The 17,446-nt window shown below is 40.0% G+C and overlaps 1 pseudogene; it reads left to right on the forward strand.

The window, feature by feature from the left end:
- Positions 1–260: 260 nt before the first annotated feature.
- Positions 261–11,408, forward strand: LOC125893722 (uncharacterized; annotated as a pseudogene).
- Positions 11,409–17,446: the final 6,038 nt, after the last annotated feature.

Genomic DNA, 17,446 nt, shown 5'->3' on the forward strand with positions numbered 1-17,446 from the left:
CGTAATGCACTACAAAGATCTTCCTACATACAAGCGGAAATTATTTTCCTGCATCTAAATACAGGTTTTTCAATAGGCTATATATACATATAAGTATGTATGAGTAATATGTATGAACCCAATTTGATAAGGTCTGTTGATTTTGGTGTACATTTTAAGTGTTTTTAGAATCATGTGGGTTGGTCAGCACCACTCACAGGAAGCAGCTTTGCCTTCTTTGTGGTAGGCAAATTGTATCCTCCGCCCACAATTGAGGGGGAGTTCTTCTGAAATGATGGGCTGCGAGACACTTTAAAAGATGGTAAAACTCTTCATAGACAATCAGCTCTGGGGGTAAGTCATTCTGATCTCTAAGATATTGTATATTAAAGAAGCTATCTTTGTTTCCCCTGCATTTTGCAAATTAAGTTGTAGTAGTTTATATGGTGAAATGCTAAAAAGTATTCTTTCTCAAAATGTAGGTGCTGACAGAAACTAGCACAAACTTTATTTTTATTAGAAACCTGAGACAGTTTAGACAGTATTTAAATAAAAAACAATTACTGCATGTTGCTAAAATATCTGTCTCTGTTATACAATTTCCAATCAAATAAATTCTGATGCCTGGCATGATGCATGTCGGGGGAAAACCCAAAATATGCTGACACAAAATAATATTTCTTAAGGCTGGGATAATTTAACTTGTTACCATTATGAGTTTCCTGGAATCAAGAACGTTTTTCTTGAAGGTAAAATCTACCTTGTTCTGCTTTTTGTTTTACGCCATATTGCTCTGAAGTGAACACTGACTGGCCTAATTTTAGAATATTCAAAACATGAAGTGCTATAGAAACAAGGAATATTCTCAGACCATTGACACATTTGCTTTCTTGTTTGAGAAACAATATAAATGTTGCTTGGTTTAAACAGTTTTTAGGTTTTTATTTTTATCCAGAGCCCTTTTGTGATTGTGATTTTGTGATGAAAAAAAAAGAAGTTCTGCATCAAGTAATCTGTATGTTTTTACATAAGCTTTATCTTCAACTCTTTTGCCAATGCTGCTTATTTATGGCAGTATATTCTATGATTATAAATTAGGTTTCTCTGTTTGATTTTAAAAAAATAAATACATAAAAAATTGAATGTGATTTTTTTTTCCTTTTCAATACATGCACATGGTGTTATTGTGTTAGTACTATTTATCAATGAATGTGAACATGACAACAGGGCTCTTTATGTGCCAACAGGCTGTGACATGCAGATGCACCCTCCTCCCTTGTTTCGTGTTGCTGTGTCATTTTTGTTTTCTAAAAACCTGTTGTGGTTGAACAGTCAATAAGTTGGTAGACAGGTTGAGGCTGGTAAAGTGAAACTCCACCCAAATACATGTGCAGACATTTATACTCTGTACACCTGAAATTTGGCTGTCTCAAGCTTTGATCATTCAAGACACAGACATATTCTATTTTCTGTTTTCATTTCATTTTTATTTTTCAGTGCATAATACTACCGTGTTTATTATATGCATTTTAGGTTTGTGGAATCCTTTACAGGATGTTTGGATTCAGCCATTTTCTCCTGAGCTTCTGTATTCTAGGTAACACATTTTGCTTCTATTCAGTTTTTACTTAAACATATAAACACTACCTGAACATTTTACATTTTTTACATTTTTAATTTTCCTAATGCACACTGGTGCTCTTGCAGGATGCATTTTCTGCAGTTCCAGGGCTTGGCATGTAAAGATGCCAGGCAACATCCAAGGATTGGCGGGTTCCTGCCTTGTCATCCCTTGCACCTTTGACTACTATAAGAATCCACCTCAAAGACCAGATCGTGTGGTTTGGTACCAGTATGTGAACCACGGATATCCTCTAGTTTGTGACAGCTGGTACCCATATGATATCATTGCCATATTTAGAGGAAAAACACGAGCACTGACATCTAGTTATGAGAAGAAATGCAGTCTTGAAATCTACCCAGTGAGATCGTCTCACCACAGACAGAGGATTTACCCCTGGGTAGATCCAGAGAATATTGGGAAATACACCCATGCATTCTACGACAAAACTGTAACAATTGAAGTAGTAGGTAAGTTCTCATGGTGAGCTGAGAAAAAGATACACTTCAAGATAGATGTGTATTCATTAACATCAATAATTCTTCCCATTTCCTTTGTAAAGACAGGGCTCAGGCACCGGATATTATGATCTCTGGAAACATGAAGGTTGGACAAACTGTGACAGTGCAATGCAGTGTTTATCACACCTGTCCCACTTACCCACCAACACTGAGTCTCAACATCCCACTGCATAGCGCCAGTCTACGTCAGAGCACCATAAGTGATGGAACATCCAAAACCACCCTGACGAGCACAATGTTCATAGAAAGAGACCACCAAACTGTGGAGTGCTCCGTCCGACACAAGGGTGGTATCAGCGCAACAGCCTCTAAAACCTTAAATGCAGAATGTAAGTGATGAATTTGCAAAACTATCATCAGTTTTCTTTTATGCTGACGCTTAAAAAATGTTAACATTTACCATTTATATCTCAGGCTCCTTTTCACCATTGACTATCAGCCGGACATCGTACGAATTTCTTGAGGGACAGGCGAGCAAAGTAACCTGCACTGCCTCATACACATGCCCAAAACATGTACCAGTTCTCACATGGAACTATGCTAGCATGCCAGCCTCCAGTGAAACCAGGCAGAGTGGAAGTGCTGAGTGGAAGACTGTCTCCACACTGACATTCACAGCATCAGGTAAAGATCACGGACGATCTCTGACATGCTACGCACAATTCTCTGGGGGACAGAGGCAGGAAAGGAGCATCACCCTACGGGTAAAGAGTGAGTAGAAATCATAATAAGTACTTTCTATCTCTCCACATTTGTACTTTACAAACAGAAAATACATGATTTATATTTTGATATGTAGGCTTCTGGAAATGAGATACAGTACAGCCAACAGTCAGTAGGCTGTTATCAGCGATGGTCATTTACCAGAAAACTTCTGCTTCCTTGCAGTCTCCCTCAGGCCAGCTGCCATCTTATTTAGGTTTTTGCAGTTAATTGAGGAGTTATTGTATAGACAACTTCTCATTTCAACATCACAAATCAGCTGCTCCTCCTCCATTGCAGAGCTTTAAAGCCAGTAAATAAACAGAAACACAGCATCCGACAAAAGTCCAGCTCAGCAGGGCGGCACTGCTTCAAGACAGCATGAGGTGTCAAAAAATGGTTGAATGGAAGACAGATATGAAATTATAGTTCTGTTACACTTAATAATCTATTACCATACTGGATTCTTTGACTTCTTCCTGCCTCTAGAAATCACTCAGGTGAAACAATCTGAGAGGAAACAGCTCTAATGTCTTGAACTGCTTGTGAAAATCTTTGCAACTTTGATTGAACTGTTTCCTCTTTTTACAGGAAACATGCTTTCTCGCGGCTGGTCCTTCACCACCCCCAGCAGTATCACAGGCATGAGAGGCTCATGTGTCATCATTCCTTGCACGTTCACCTACAGTGTCCCTCAGCCTTCTCACCTCACAGTCATATGGTACTTGTTCCAGAGCAACAGATATCCACCTGTGTTTGGTGAAGGACAGAGTGTTATTAGTGAGTTTAGAGGGATAACCAGATTGATTGGATCTGTGAGTGAGAGGAATTGTAGTCTAAAGATTGAGAGGCTGGAGATGTCACACAACCAGGACAGACTTTACCCATGGATAGACAAAGACTCTATTACCTCCTTCCACAGCGTGAGCCACGCACTTTTAGACAAAACATCTCAACTTATTGTTTCAGGTGAGTATCTAGATGCATTCACACCCCCTTTAATCGATTCAATACAAAGTCGAAGAAAGGCAGTTCTCCATATTACAATACTGTTTTGATCTTACAGAGCGTGCACAGGAGCCTCAGCTGAACATCATTGGTATCCCCAGGGTGGGAAAGGAGAGCACAGTCTCCTGCAATGTCCGTCATTCATGTATCTCTGATCCCCCAACCCTGATCCTAAGTGGTGTACCTGGAAACGAAGTCATTAGCGACACTCTGGTATCTGATGGGATTTGGGAAAGGAAAGTAGAGCTAACTTGGGCTGTGAAAGAGGAAGACCAAAGTGTGAAGTGTACTGTCAGCTACAGAGGTGGTCAGAGAGCCACAAGTGAGCTCAAGCTGAATGTTGAATGTGAGTACAATGACACGGTGTGTTATTTGAGTTCATATAGAAATGCCCCTGTTTATATTCAAGCCTCGCTGTTACGTTTCTGCTCAGGTCCATATGACAACATCGCAATGACTGAGCGTCCAGGCGAAGTGACGGAGGGTGTGGCAAAGAGTGTCATTTGTTCTGTTTCCTACAAGTGCAAGAAAAATCAACCAACCATCGTGTGGAACTATGAAGACATGAGGATTAAAACAAAAACCAAACAGAACTCAAGCACCACCTTTATCACAGTGTCAAATCTCACCTTTATTGGTTCTCTTGAGGATCACGGTAAATCTTTGACCTGCACTGCTCAGTTTGTTACTGGGGAGACCTCAGACTCCGAAATCCTTCATATAAAACGTAAGTTCCTACATGTCATATAGAACGATCACTTAAAGGTCCAGTGTTCAGGATTTAGGTGGATATATTGGCAGAAGTGGACGATAATATTTATTACTGTGTTTCCTTTAGTGTATAATCACCTGAAACTAAACATTGTTTTATTTTTGTTAACCATGGAGTCTGCCATGTTGATCACCCTGAACGGACAAATCAAACATGAGCTCTAAATAAGGCTATTCACACATGGCACTTGGGAGAAGTTGTAGTTGGTTGCAATCTGCACCCTCACCACTAGATGCCACTAAATCCCTCACACTTGACTTTTAAAGGATTATTCAAGAAATCTGGAGTGATGTGTATTGGCTTTCTAACAGAGTCAGATGAGAAGATTAAAATCACTCTATGACTGCAGCCAGTAGCCAGTGAGCTTATCTTAGCATTAAGATTGGAGACATGGGGAAAAGCCTTGCCTGGCTCTGTCTATAGGTTACAAAATCTGCCTTCCTGCAACTCTGCAGTTTGCTTGTTAACATGTCATGTCTAGTTTGTTAAATCTGAGCAAAAACAGAAGTTAAAAATTACTATTTTACAGGGGTAATGTGCTGGACTCCTTCTAGCCTTCAGTCTCTGCTGGTTGCTTAGCAGCTGCTCAGAGCCCACAAAAAGTTCGGCACTAGTAAAATGGTGAATTGTTGTTTTTGAACTTTGGTTTATATGGATTAAAAAGCAGGATACAACATGTTATCTAGCGAGCTTTAGATGTGCTGCTATCTGTTTCCCTGTTTCCAGTCTTTATGCTAAGCTAACTGGCTGCAGCCTTACATTTAACCAACAGACATGAGAATGGTGGTAATATTTTCATTTAACTCTCTGCCAGAAAGCAAATAAGAATAATTTCAAACTTTTGTACAAATGATGAGACAACATTTGAAAATGATTTATTTTTTAATCGCTTGTTCTCATGTTTTTTTTTCCAGCATATGTGAGGGATCCATTTGAAAATGACAGTGGGTGTACTTCTTCTCTCAAAACTCATCTTGCTGCTATATTATGTCACACATGTGACTGATTTCTACAGGCATCCCATCATGGCTTTTTTCTCTCTTTACAGCGCTCCACGATCTGGCTGCTGACGTCCCTTTCAGATTCACCGCCCTGACCCACTCCTGTGTGGTGATTCCCTGCAGCTTCCCATTCCAGGAGGATATGCCTGTCACACGTGGCATCTGGTCCAAAAAAAATGGGGATGTCATCTACCATAATGCCCCATCCTATGTGGTTGACCATTTCAAGGGCCGGATATTAGGGGATCTGAATGGGGAAACTGCTCATTGGAGATTGATGACATCAAGCCCTTTGATAATGGGCCCTTCTGTTTCCACGCAGAGAGGAAATGACAGAGTCAGATACAACAATAGCTGCGTATTTGTTGTTATGAAAGGTCTGGATTAAAACTGATCCTTTATTTTTTTTTTTGTGCCAGTGCCAAGCTATTTATCTGTTGGCTTCCTAGTTGACAAAAGTCTTCTGCTTTGTGCTTCACTTGCTCAGCGTCCCCAGCAAAACCAGTGATGACCTCAGTTCCACCAGAAGTCGATGCTGGCTCAACAGTTACTGTCTCGTGTTCTGTGACACACACATGTCCATCACATCCTCCAGTGTTCTCATGGAGTGTCCCTAGCCTCACCAACAAGGTCACACAGACCTGGACGCCAGAGGGCATCTGGGAGACGACCTCCACCATCACTTTCAGGGCTGCTGGAGGAGACGAAGTCAAAAGCCTAACCTGCACCGCCAAATCCTGGCTCGGCAAGACACAAGCCAGCACAGTCCAGCTGACTGTGAAGGGTTAGAGCAACAACATTCATCTGCTCTGTTTATATCTTGCAGTACCATCATACATTGTGTCGTATATTTCCCGTAATACATTTGCATGTGCCTTAAATGTTCCTATCAACAGGATCAAGCATTCATCCAGCAGCCGTTGCTGTGCCAGTCCTGATTGTAGTCATCCTAGCTGCAGTGTTTGGAGTGGTCCTCTGTAAGAGACGGTAAATACATGTCAGTTCAAAATGTGCCAATTCTGGAGATGAGTGATATCAAGACTATTAATATTATCAGTTGTTTTTTGTGTGTTAGATGTAAAAGTCAGCATTAACAAGTTCAATTTTTTTTTAACCAGCAGGAAGCGTTCTGATGACTCGCAGAGACCACCACCTCGACCAGAGAAAAGGTAAACCTGAATGCATAATGATGACGTCATTGTAATGAGATTTCGGTAAGAACGCTTATATCCAAGGCTAATGAGGGCTGAGACATGGCCTATGACCCCTGTGGGAGCAACAGTGTATGACACATGTGCAGTGTAATTGGAGCTGCAATGTTGGAGGCTTAACAGCAGATGGTGCTAGAAATAAAGGCATGGTGTTCACTCTCTTTGGATGTGCTCAGCCTGACAGAACATTTTGGGTGCACTTTCAGATTAATGCACGATCCATGTTCCTCATATCTTTATTTTTGTTTGGTAATTATTCCAGCCCAAGGCCGACTGCGGATGCCTCAGTGACACAAATAAATCACCCCCATTTTCTATGATAGTGTGTCAACTGTTGCCAGCTAAGCTCTGCTTGAACTATCTTATTTGTCACTGAGGACATGCACCCTGCGTTTCCACCAAAAGCAAAGTAAATCTGTCTCAATTCAAACTTTCACAGGAGATCACTATGGGATAGATTATCCAGGTAAACATTACTAAAAATGTACTCAAGATCATTTTCTTGTTAGTCTAATATCATGATGAGCTGTAACATGATTTACTAAAACTTTCTCTTCACTGAAATGTCCAGGAGAAACCCTGAAAACAGGGAGAGACCTCCAAGGCCAGAAAAACGGTCAGCAGACTGGTTGTTTTACAAACAGGACAAATACAGTAAACCTATACTGACAAGTACTAACACTGTGCTTTCCTTACAGGAGGTCCATCTGGAACCGAATCTCCCGGTAAGAACACCCAAAAGTTACCTTTCACTTTTAATCCTGAGATGAAGGGCCTCATGTTCAGTAGCAGAGGGGGGGCAAAATTGGAGTGAAGGTAATGTGGAAAGCAAAAGCCATACAACATTTGCAAATTTGCACATACTGTATTCTGTCATTGTTGTTATCTATTATTGTTTGCTGACAAAGTTGTTTATTTGTGTTGATTTGCCATTAGCTCTTCTGTTGTTAGTAATAAATACAAAATGGAACCTTGCCTCAGGCACTGAATATGCTAGGTCCAGCACTGCTCATGTTTGCATTTCTTCCCTTTTCAGCAGAGCAGAGGATGGTCGTATTGGGTGGAAAGGTGACAGTGAAACCAGGTAGGTGATTTTTTTTTAGACTTTATCATTCTCACTCTTCAAGTTTCTAACAATTTAATATTTAATTAATGCTATTCTTACAGGAGGTCATTCTGGAGCAGATTTTCAAGGTGCCAATTTGAACCTTTTGTTATATTAATCAATTATATCTTTGAAAAAAAATACCTTTTGAAGGTTTTTATAAATCTAAATGAAATATGTATCACCCTTGCAGAGGCCAAGGCAACACTGCAGACCTCAATGTTGGCTATGTGTAAGTGTTAATCAATGCTTCTCTACTGCATCACACGACCCTAATAGTAAGCACAGCCTAAAACTGATACTGTGTGACTTCCTCCTCCTCCCATAGAAACAACACCACCACTGTAAACTGTGACACTCAAATCTCCAAGCCACGCTGCCCATCCCCAAAGCAGTGAGTTTTAATAACACAGCTGTTCCCTGCTCTTTAGAATCACACACCATCGTGTATCCTTTAGCTGTACATTAATTATACATTTCTTTTTATGTTTCTGTTTGATGTAGTACACGGAGACCTCCTCCTCACAGGCCTGAGGTCAGTAGTGATGTGGTGAACGGTAATGCTTAAATCAGATATAAATAGAAGACTTTGCCTGTACTTTGTTTGTCTATGTAAATGTATTACATTGCAGAGAGATCTGTAGTGTGGACACTCATCAAAGAGACATCAGTTTATCACAGTCAGCCACATGTTTTGTTTGTGTGTGGCTTCGTACAGCAGTCCAGGAATGTTTGGAAGCCTTACTTTTAGACGCTGAGTGTCATTGTCTATCTGTCATGCTCCCTTTTCCCAAGGCTCCTTTATTGACCTTTTCTCATCCATTCACTAGTACCCTGTTTACACGTGGCTGGCTATTTTCATAAACGGACATTTCACCGTCTCCGTTTTCAAAAATAACATCATGCACACCTGTCCGTTTTCAAAAAGATCTTCGTTTACACTTACCCGTGTATATATGCTGTCAAGAGCATGCCAAACCTGTAGGTGGCAGTGTAACGAGAAGCTCAAGCCTTCCATGTATCCATTGTCACCATAGCAACATATCGCACTTTTGACACAGGCACAAGTTCTGGTGCATACTGTGACGTCGGCTGCCTATAACTCCGTTTATCTCCGTTTATCTCAGTTTACATGCAAACGTGCAACCGGAGTTTTCCAAAATCTCCACTCTGGCAGGAGTTTTTAGAAAGACTCATTTTCAGAGGAGAAACCTCCGTTTGCGTGTAAACGAAGGGCACAAATGAAGGAAGATGTCTCCGTTTATCAAAATCATCGTGTAGGTGTACATGGCCTTGGACAGGCAAACCAGTATGGACTTGGAGGGCGACTTTTTATATCCTGATCCATTGTTCATCACTTATACAATGTGGTTTTTTTGTCATCGCTTTTGAGCCTCTGGCTGTGGTCGAAAAGTCAAAATCAGTCCTATGTCCGGGTTGAAGTCAACACTTTCCTTGATCTCAATGAAAAACGACATTAGATCAAGGAAAGATGTGATGGAGAATTCAAAAAGATTTAGGAAAAAACAACCGTGGTGCTAAGAGAATACGACATGGAGGATAGCAACATCCTCAGTACTTGCCTCACCAGAAATGAAACTATAAGATGTTATAATTTATTCCACTTTTCCTCATATTTGCTGCAGGATTACCACGTGTATGGCAACTACTGAGTTCTTCAAGACATCTCAGAAACATCACGTCCTTCCAGGATCACTTTGCTGTTATTATTCATTTACATACTGCACAGAGCATGTATATTTACAGGGTGGGGGGTGATGTTGGTTATGCATGTAAACTTCATTTACTTAATTTTAGGGCTGTCAAACGATCAAAAAAAATTAATCTAATTAATTACAGGATCTTTGATTAATTAATCTAATTAATCGCAAATTAATCTCATACTCATTTTTTTGCTGGCAAAAGCCCCAAATGAAGATATTTCAGTTCAAACACATTACATTATTATGGCTTATTGAGTAAATCATTGAATACATAACAAAAGGTGGCTTTAGAAGTCAATAATATATTAATTCAACATTTTAGGCTGTCAGATTATCATGTCCAGCATAAAATAAATAACATGCCTTTCTAGGCTACAAAATAAATAAGACCATCACTTAGGCTAAGAAAATAAATAGGCTAAATAAGCCTATACTTGAGGCTACGAAATAAATAAGCCTACCACTTAGGCTAAAAAGCCTAACTAACTAACTAACAACAAGTAGCCAAATGGAAGACAGAACAGACTACCATGTTGCAAATGCCCCTAACAGACAACTTACATTAAACGAGAATATCCCTGAGAGTATGCACAACAATGGTGATATTGCACTCGCCTCCTTGTAAAGTCTCAATGTGTCAACTGTCAGCATAAACAGTTTCCCGCTCACCATTAGGCCCTTGTCTTCTATGGTAGAAATCGGTCTGCAGTCGACAGCAATCCATTTTGCAATGGTGTTTGTCAGCTTTTCAGAGGTATTCTTGCTCAGGCACTTTGCCTTGGTAAGCGTGGTTTGGCGAAGCACACTAGCAGCGCTACTGGGGCCGACAGCTGTGGAGCTCTTATTGAGATGATACGTTAGACTAGAAGTGCTCCGATGGTATGAAAATTCTTTCTTGCAGACATTGCATATGACCACGGCCTTATTAAGTGTCCCATCTCTGAGTTTTTTTTAAATGTAAACTGTCCGTTTAGAGGGCCCAGCAATTACATTTTTTGCATGATTAATTAATCTAATTAATGCGTTAAATTGATAGTCCTACTTACAGAATTTACAGAAAGTACATCAGCTATCAAATAACTGGATTCTGTGCACCTGTTCAACATAATAAATATGCTTTTTTCTCATGCCTAAGTTGTTTGGATTGTACATATAAACTGCAAAGTGATTTGATTATTTATTTATTCTAAACACTTGATAGGGAGGTATGTGCTAACAAAACTGAGAGTCTACAACTATTGTCTAAAATAAAACAAAATTATATAAACCTAGAAATTCTGTCCGTCTGTGGAGGGAAAACCCAAAATATGACAACACAAAATAATATTTCTTTCGGCTGGAATGATTTTACTTGGTACCATTCTGAGTTTCCTGAAGGCAAATGTCTTTCTCAGAGGCAAAATCTACCTTGTTCTACTTTTTTTTCACCATATTTCCAGAAGGTATCACTGATTGCGTAATTTTAGAATATTCAAAACTTCAAGTGCTATAGAAAGAAGGAATATTCTCAGTCTATTGACAAATTTGCTTTGTTGTTCTAGAAACAGTATAAATGTTGCTTGTTTTAAGCAGTTTTTAGGTTTTTATTTTTGTCTATGGCCTTTCTGGGATTTTGATTTTGTCATTTCAATAAAACAACAGCATGTATCTCATCAAGTAATCTGTATGTATGCCTGTGTGCTTTGTCCTCAACTCTTTTGTGATTACAAATAATTTTTGCCAGCATTTTTTTATGATTATAAATAAGGTTTCCCTCTTTAATTTAAAAAAATAAAAACATAAAAAAAATTGTATGTGATGTTTTTTTTCAATACACGCACATTGTGCTATTCTGTAGGTACTATTTACCAGTTAATATGAACATGATAGCTGGGCTCTTCATGTGCTAACAGGCTGTGACATGCAGGCTCACTCTCCTCCCTCACCTCATGTTGTGTTTCATTTTTGTTTTCCAAAAACCTGTTGTCATAGAATAGTCCATAACTTGGCATAAAATATGGTTGAAAAATGTGGTAGACCTTAAATGTGGCCTTCTCAAGCTTTGATAATTAAAAAAAAAAAAAAAAAAAAACTTGACTCCATCTGTTCCAAATAACTACAGGCCCATTTCAAAGCTAATGATTATCTCAAAAGTTTTAAAGGAAACTGTTGTCAAACAAATTTTTAGATAAATTCCAGTCAGGTTTCTGTCAGGGGCATTCCACCGACACAGCTCTTCTTAGAGTCAAATGACTTAATGATAAACACTGATGAGTGTGAATGTTGTGTTTTGGTGCTGTTGGATCTTAGCGCAGCTTTGATACTGTGGATCACACTATCATGATTGAAAGGCTCAGAAAGTGGGTGGGTATCTCTGGGAATGCCCTTGACTGGGTTTGCTGCTACCTTTCAGATAGGAAATTCTCTGTGTCTCTTGGTCCTTTCAGATCTGGTACTGTTGCTCTTTCCTGTGGTGTACCTCAGGGCTCTGTCTTAGGTCCTATATGATTTGCTTTATATATGCTTCTTCTGGGTCAAATTATTAGCTAGTTCACAAGTATGTCATATCACTGTTATGCTGACGACATTAAACTGTATGTCTACATAAAGCCTGATAACACAGCTTTCAAATTAACAGATATACAAAATCAGTGTAATGGCCAGAATAAACGTTGACATTGTTTGTTTCTGCAAACCACATATATGTTACATTTGTACATTTTTTAGTGGGTATGTTGAAACTTCACATTTCAACAATGCAGTGGTTAACATGTGATTAGGTTTAGCCACAAAAAGTCAGTCATATACTATGGCACCTTAGAAACATTAATGTGATAGCCTGCACATAAAATGTACAAATGTATATATGTATGGCATCATCACTTTACAATACCTACATTCACAATGTCTGTATGGAACAAGACATAGATGAACAACTTGTATTATGTTAAAAATGTATTGGCTTAGTCAGTAAAGGTAAATAAAAATAAAAATAAAACAAGTAATTTTTCACAACAGGTTGGCAGAGGCTAGAAATAGGTATTATGGCAGGGTGTACAATTTCTCCATTAGCATTTACTATGGCAATGGAAGTAATCATCAGGGCTTTCAAGTGGGTGGTAGGTGGGGAGAGACGGCAGAACGGAGTGCATCTTCCACCAGTGAGGGCGAACATGGATGACATAACACTGGTGACCACAACAATGCCATGTACAAAGAGGCTACTAGAGAAGGTAAATAAGAACCTCAAGTGGGCCAGCATGAAGATCAAGCCAAGTAAGTCTAGAAGCATCTCACTACATGGAGGAAAGTTGAATGATGAGGAACAGGTGGTGGAATTTAGAAAAGTTGTGGCTGAAGGATTGGATAGAATAGATAAATCAGAACTTCCAGGAAAGTTGAAGTTCTGGTGTTTGCAATTTGGGCTATATCCTAGGTTAATGTGGCCACTGTCAATGAAATTCCAATATCCGTTGTGGAGAAAATTGAAAGGTCGGTTAGCGCCTATATTAGGAAGTGGTTGGGCGCTTGGTGCCTAAGTAGTGTTGCATTGTATGGAAAAGGGATACTTCAGCTGCCAGTATCTAGTTTAACAGAGGCATTTAAATATACCAAGGTCAGGACAGAGCTATTATCTGGGAGTGGAAGGACGTGGTAGTTAGGAGTATGGTTCCAAATCCAACCAAGGGGAGGAAGTGGAAGCCAAGATCGGCAGTTTAGGAGGCAGAGGCAGCTCTTAGGCATGCAGAGATCGTAGGTAATGTTCAGTTTGATCAGGGAGGCCTGGGGCTTGGCTCAGGCAAACCAGTATGGAATAAAGCAGTTCCGAAAGATCAAAGAAAGCTGGTGGTGGAACAGATACGTAGACAGGAGGAGACATTAAGGGGTGCAAAGGTAGCAGCCCAGGTTAAGCAGGGACAGTAGTTGAATTGGGAAAGTATAAAGAAGAGGAAGCTTAGTTGGAGGGACCTGTGGAATATGGAGGAGAATCGTATTAGATTCCTGGTAGGGGCTACATACGATGTGTTACCAGCCCCCAGAGCCTAAAACTGTGGGTAAATGGAGACCCATCATGCCCATTGTGTTCAGGTACCACAACCTTAAAGCATATTTTGTCAGGCTGTAAAGTAAGCTTGTCACAAGGCCGTATACATGGCGACATAGCCAGGTGTTGAAAAGTTTCGCTGCAGGCATCAAAGGGAAATGAAGACCGGCAAATTCAGAAGGTTTTAAGAATAGGAGTTTAGCAATTCAGTTTGTCTGTGAGGGGGAGAAATACAGAAGGGATAAGTTAGTGAGGAGGCGAGGGTGTGGTCGCCTAGAAGGTGCTTGTGATTGGGAAATGCAAGTAGATTTAGGGGAAAAGCTTGTTGTTCCCCAGGAAATAGTTTGTACCAATCAGAGGCCTGACATAGTGTTGTGGTCAGTGAGTCAATGGATAGTTTATTTCATTAAGCTGACAGTTCCTTGGGAAGACACAGTGAAAGAAGCCTATGAAAGAAAAAAGCTTAGAGATGCAGACTTAGGAGCAGAAGCTGAGCACATCGCCCTGTGTCAGTTGCATTTGAACACACTACACGGACTACATCCGAAGGCCAAGTGGCACGTACGTTCTGCGCCTGCGTGAGAGAGAGCGCGTCTGCAACCCCTCAGCTGACAGAGAGTGGTGCAACCTGTCAGCCGAAAGGTTTCCTATCTGTGCAGCCAAACACCAGCACCTCCACGGACTATTACATCCAGACGGTCCCGGTGTTTCCTCCACAGGCTCCACTTCACTCAGCTGCCCGATAAACCCGCTGCCTCTTCCCACTTTAACCTGAATAACTAACTGGAGCTACCTGGGAGCGGCTAGTGGAGCGTTGTTATTACTTTTTATCTGTATTTGTCTTATTCCTATTTCCATGATTGTTTTTATATCTTATTTTAGTCTATATTTTAACCTGCATTTTATTTTTATTTTTACTTTTGTTTTTATTCAGTGGTCTTATCTGTATTCTTCTCTTTTTATTATTGCTATTCTCCTGACTTTGATTTTATATTTTATCCTGCATGTTGTTTTTATTTATTTATTTATTTATTTATTTATATATATCTTCTATTATTGCTTTTAATTATTATTGTATGACACAGTGTGCATTAGTTTCCCAGTCCTTTTTCTGATTTTACTTTTTTTATTCTCTTTATTTTTCAATGAAAATTAAAGGACTTGAATGACACTGATTTGTTTTGAAAGGTGCTATATAAATAAAATTTGATTGATTGATTGATTGATGTGTGTTCACGTGCCATTTCCTTTAAGGACAGTGAGGGAGCCCATTTGGCCAGGCATTGCCCCCCCTGTGCCCCCCCCATGACGCCAGGTGTGTGTGGCCCTCAGCAAAACTGTTTGGACACCCCTGGACACTCCCGCTCTTACAGACTTAACATGATGACGGTGAAGACGACACATTATGTAGCCTACGCCTGAAGTCCGCGATGGTGGACTGGATTCAGCCTTTGCTTGACACCGCCCGCAAGGAGTGTCGAGTGCGCGTGTAGACAGGGTCGCGGATTGTATGTGTATGTGCGATTTTTGAAACTAATAAAACGCAAAACGGGACTTTCCTTCTTATCACGAAACGAAAGTGGAATAAAAAAACACATCACGAGAGTGAACTGCAGGAGCAGCAGACAGGTAAACTGTGTAACGTTAACGTTATCTCATCTCCAAGTTTGATGTCAACAAATCTAACGTGGATGTGTCAGCCTGCAGTGCGTCTCCCTCTCCTGTCTGTCTGTCTGTCTGTCTAACTCAGCTAAGCAGTGAACCCCTCGGTCTGTCTGTATCCTGCTTGTATGTCACTCATTTCCAGGCTGGGTTCTGTGACTTTGGGTCAGACAGTGAGAATGAAATACAAATATTTATTAACGTTACGTTTGCTAAACGTAGCTAATAACCATGTTTACAAACTGCTGCTCGGCAAAGATAACTGCGTAGCGCGTGCACGCAACTCATAGGCCTACTTTCCAGTAACAACTCAGTCATAACAATTATGGGTGTGGCGGGACTCCTCACAGATGCATCATTTGAAAACAAGACAATGAAGTCCAGACTCTTTATGTAGATAGATTTGTTTCATAATTATGTGTCATTTATTTGCAAATTAATTTAATGTATTCACAGATATATTCTTTTATTTGTGGAATGTGTTTGTGTATTTATAGATCCGTTTTATACTTGCAAAATATATTTTTGTGAGTTTACAAATCTTTGTTTGTAGGCTATTTGTGGAAGGTGTTGCAGATTACACATTTACACACAGATTGTAGATCTGTTCACACACATAATTATGAAACAAATCTATCTACATAAAGAGTCCACAATCTGTGTCCTAACTTTCGAGCAGGCACTTGTGAACTCAGTTTTTATTTGTGAATCGAAAAAACATTTGTGGATCTCAGTTCTATGCGTGTGGATTTGCTTTTTACACACAAAAAAACCACACAAAAACAAACTTTCCGCTGGTCCGAACAAAAATGCACTCCTATCACTCGCCATCTTCGGATAGCACATGATCACCCGGGTGGTGACGTCATCTCCGCATGTCAAAGTTAGAGCACGCAGTGAACCGCACCGTGTTTACTTAGGTTACATCGTTTCAGTGAGGTTACATTAACTGTTGTAAGATATGACAAGTGGCAACACCCTGGTTAAGGTCTTTGATAGAACAGCTGTTGGTGTTGGTAGCTGTTTTTGGTAACACTACATAATACGGCCTGCGTCCTTCGTGTGTACCTCCCGTTCACTTACCACCTACTTTACCCCAACTTCCACAGACGTACAGTGTAACTCCCGCTCGCTTCCCGCACGTATTTCCTCGTGTCTTACAGTATAACTAGGCTGCTTCTTAGAGCATACCTCCCATTCACTTACGCCCTACTTTGCCAGGACTTCCAGTGTAACTGCCGGTCATTTCCCACCTACTTTCTCCAGTCTTACAGCATAACTCGCGACCACTTACCATGTAATTTGCGCAACTTAAGGTGAAACTTACTCATGGCAGTTGTGACAGTCATTTTTTTGGTAAGTGTCAGCAGGCAAGCTTCACTCATATTCCAGGGATTTATGATGTTTTGTCTTATAGACTGCTTAATTGTATGATTTGGAATAAGAATATGTTGAGAAATGGGTACATATTATGGAAATTGGCTCATAACAGGCCGGCTGGTATACAAAGCAAACTTACCTCTCTCAAATGCACATCTGTGGAAGTCTTGTATTGTCATCCCAGGACGAAACACAAACAATACAGTAATGTAAAAATATACATATATTTTTAATGAGTCATTTAAAGAGTTATTAAATGTTTTTATTATTTAATTACACAGAAACCACATGACAGGTGCTATTCTCTCATCCATACTCTGTACAGTAATGTAATTAGTGTGTAAGTAAAAGCTACTTTCCCTGGAAGTACCGACTAACACTGGGGAACCGGGCTGGATTATGAAGTTTGCACTGTTCTCCCATCCTTAGTCTGTAGCTTGGCACTCAGATGTTAACCCTTTAAAAACAGTTAGTTCAGTGCTTCACAAGGTAACAATATTACTAGAATAACAGAGTTCCACTGGTTGTCTTAATCAAGTTCAAGTTCAGTTTTGTTCCTGTTATAAACTGTTCAGTTTAGTTTTAATCCTTTATTGTGACAAATGCACTGTTTAAGTCTGAAGTCAAGTGGAAAAGGTCGTTGTGATACTACTACCACACTGGAGTGTGACGCTCAAGTGATGGAGATAGAAGAATGGATGGGCTCCTGCGGATAAAAGGTGATCTTGATCCAACG

This window comes from Epinephelus fuscoguttatus, linkage group LG8 (genome assembly GCF_011397635.1).
Source record: "Epinephelus fuscoguttatus linkage group LG8, E.fuscoguttatus.final_Chr_v1".
In the NCBI taxonomy this organism is placed as follows: domain Eukaryota; kingdom Metazoa; phylum Chordata; class Actinopteri; order Perciformes; family Serranidae; genus Epinephelus; species Epinephelus fuscoguttatus.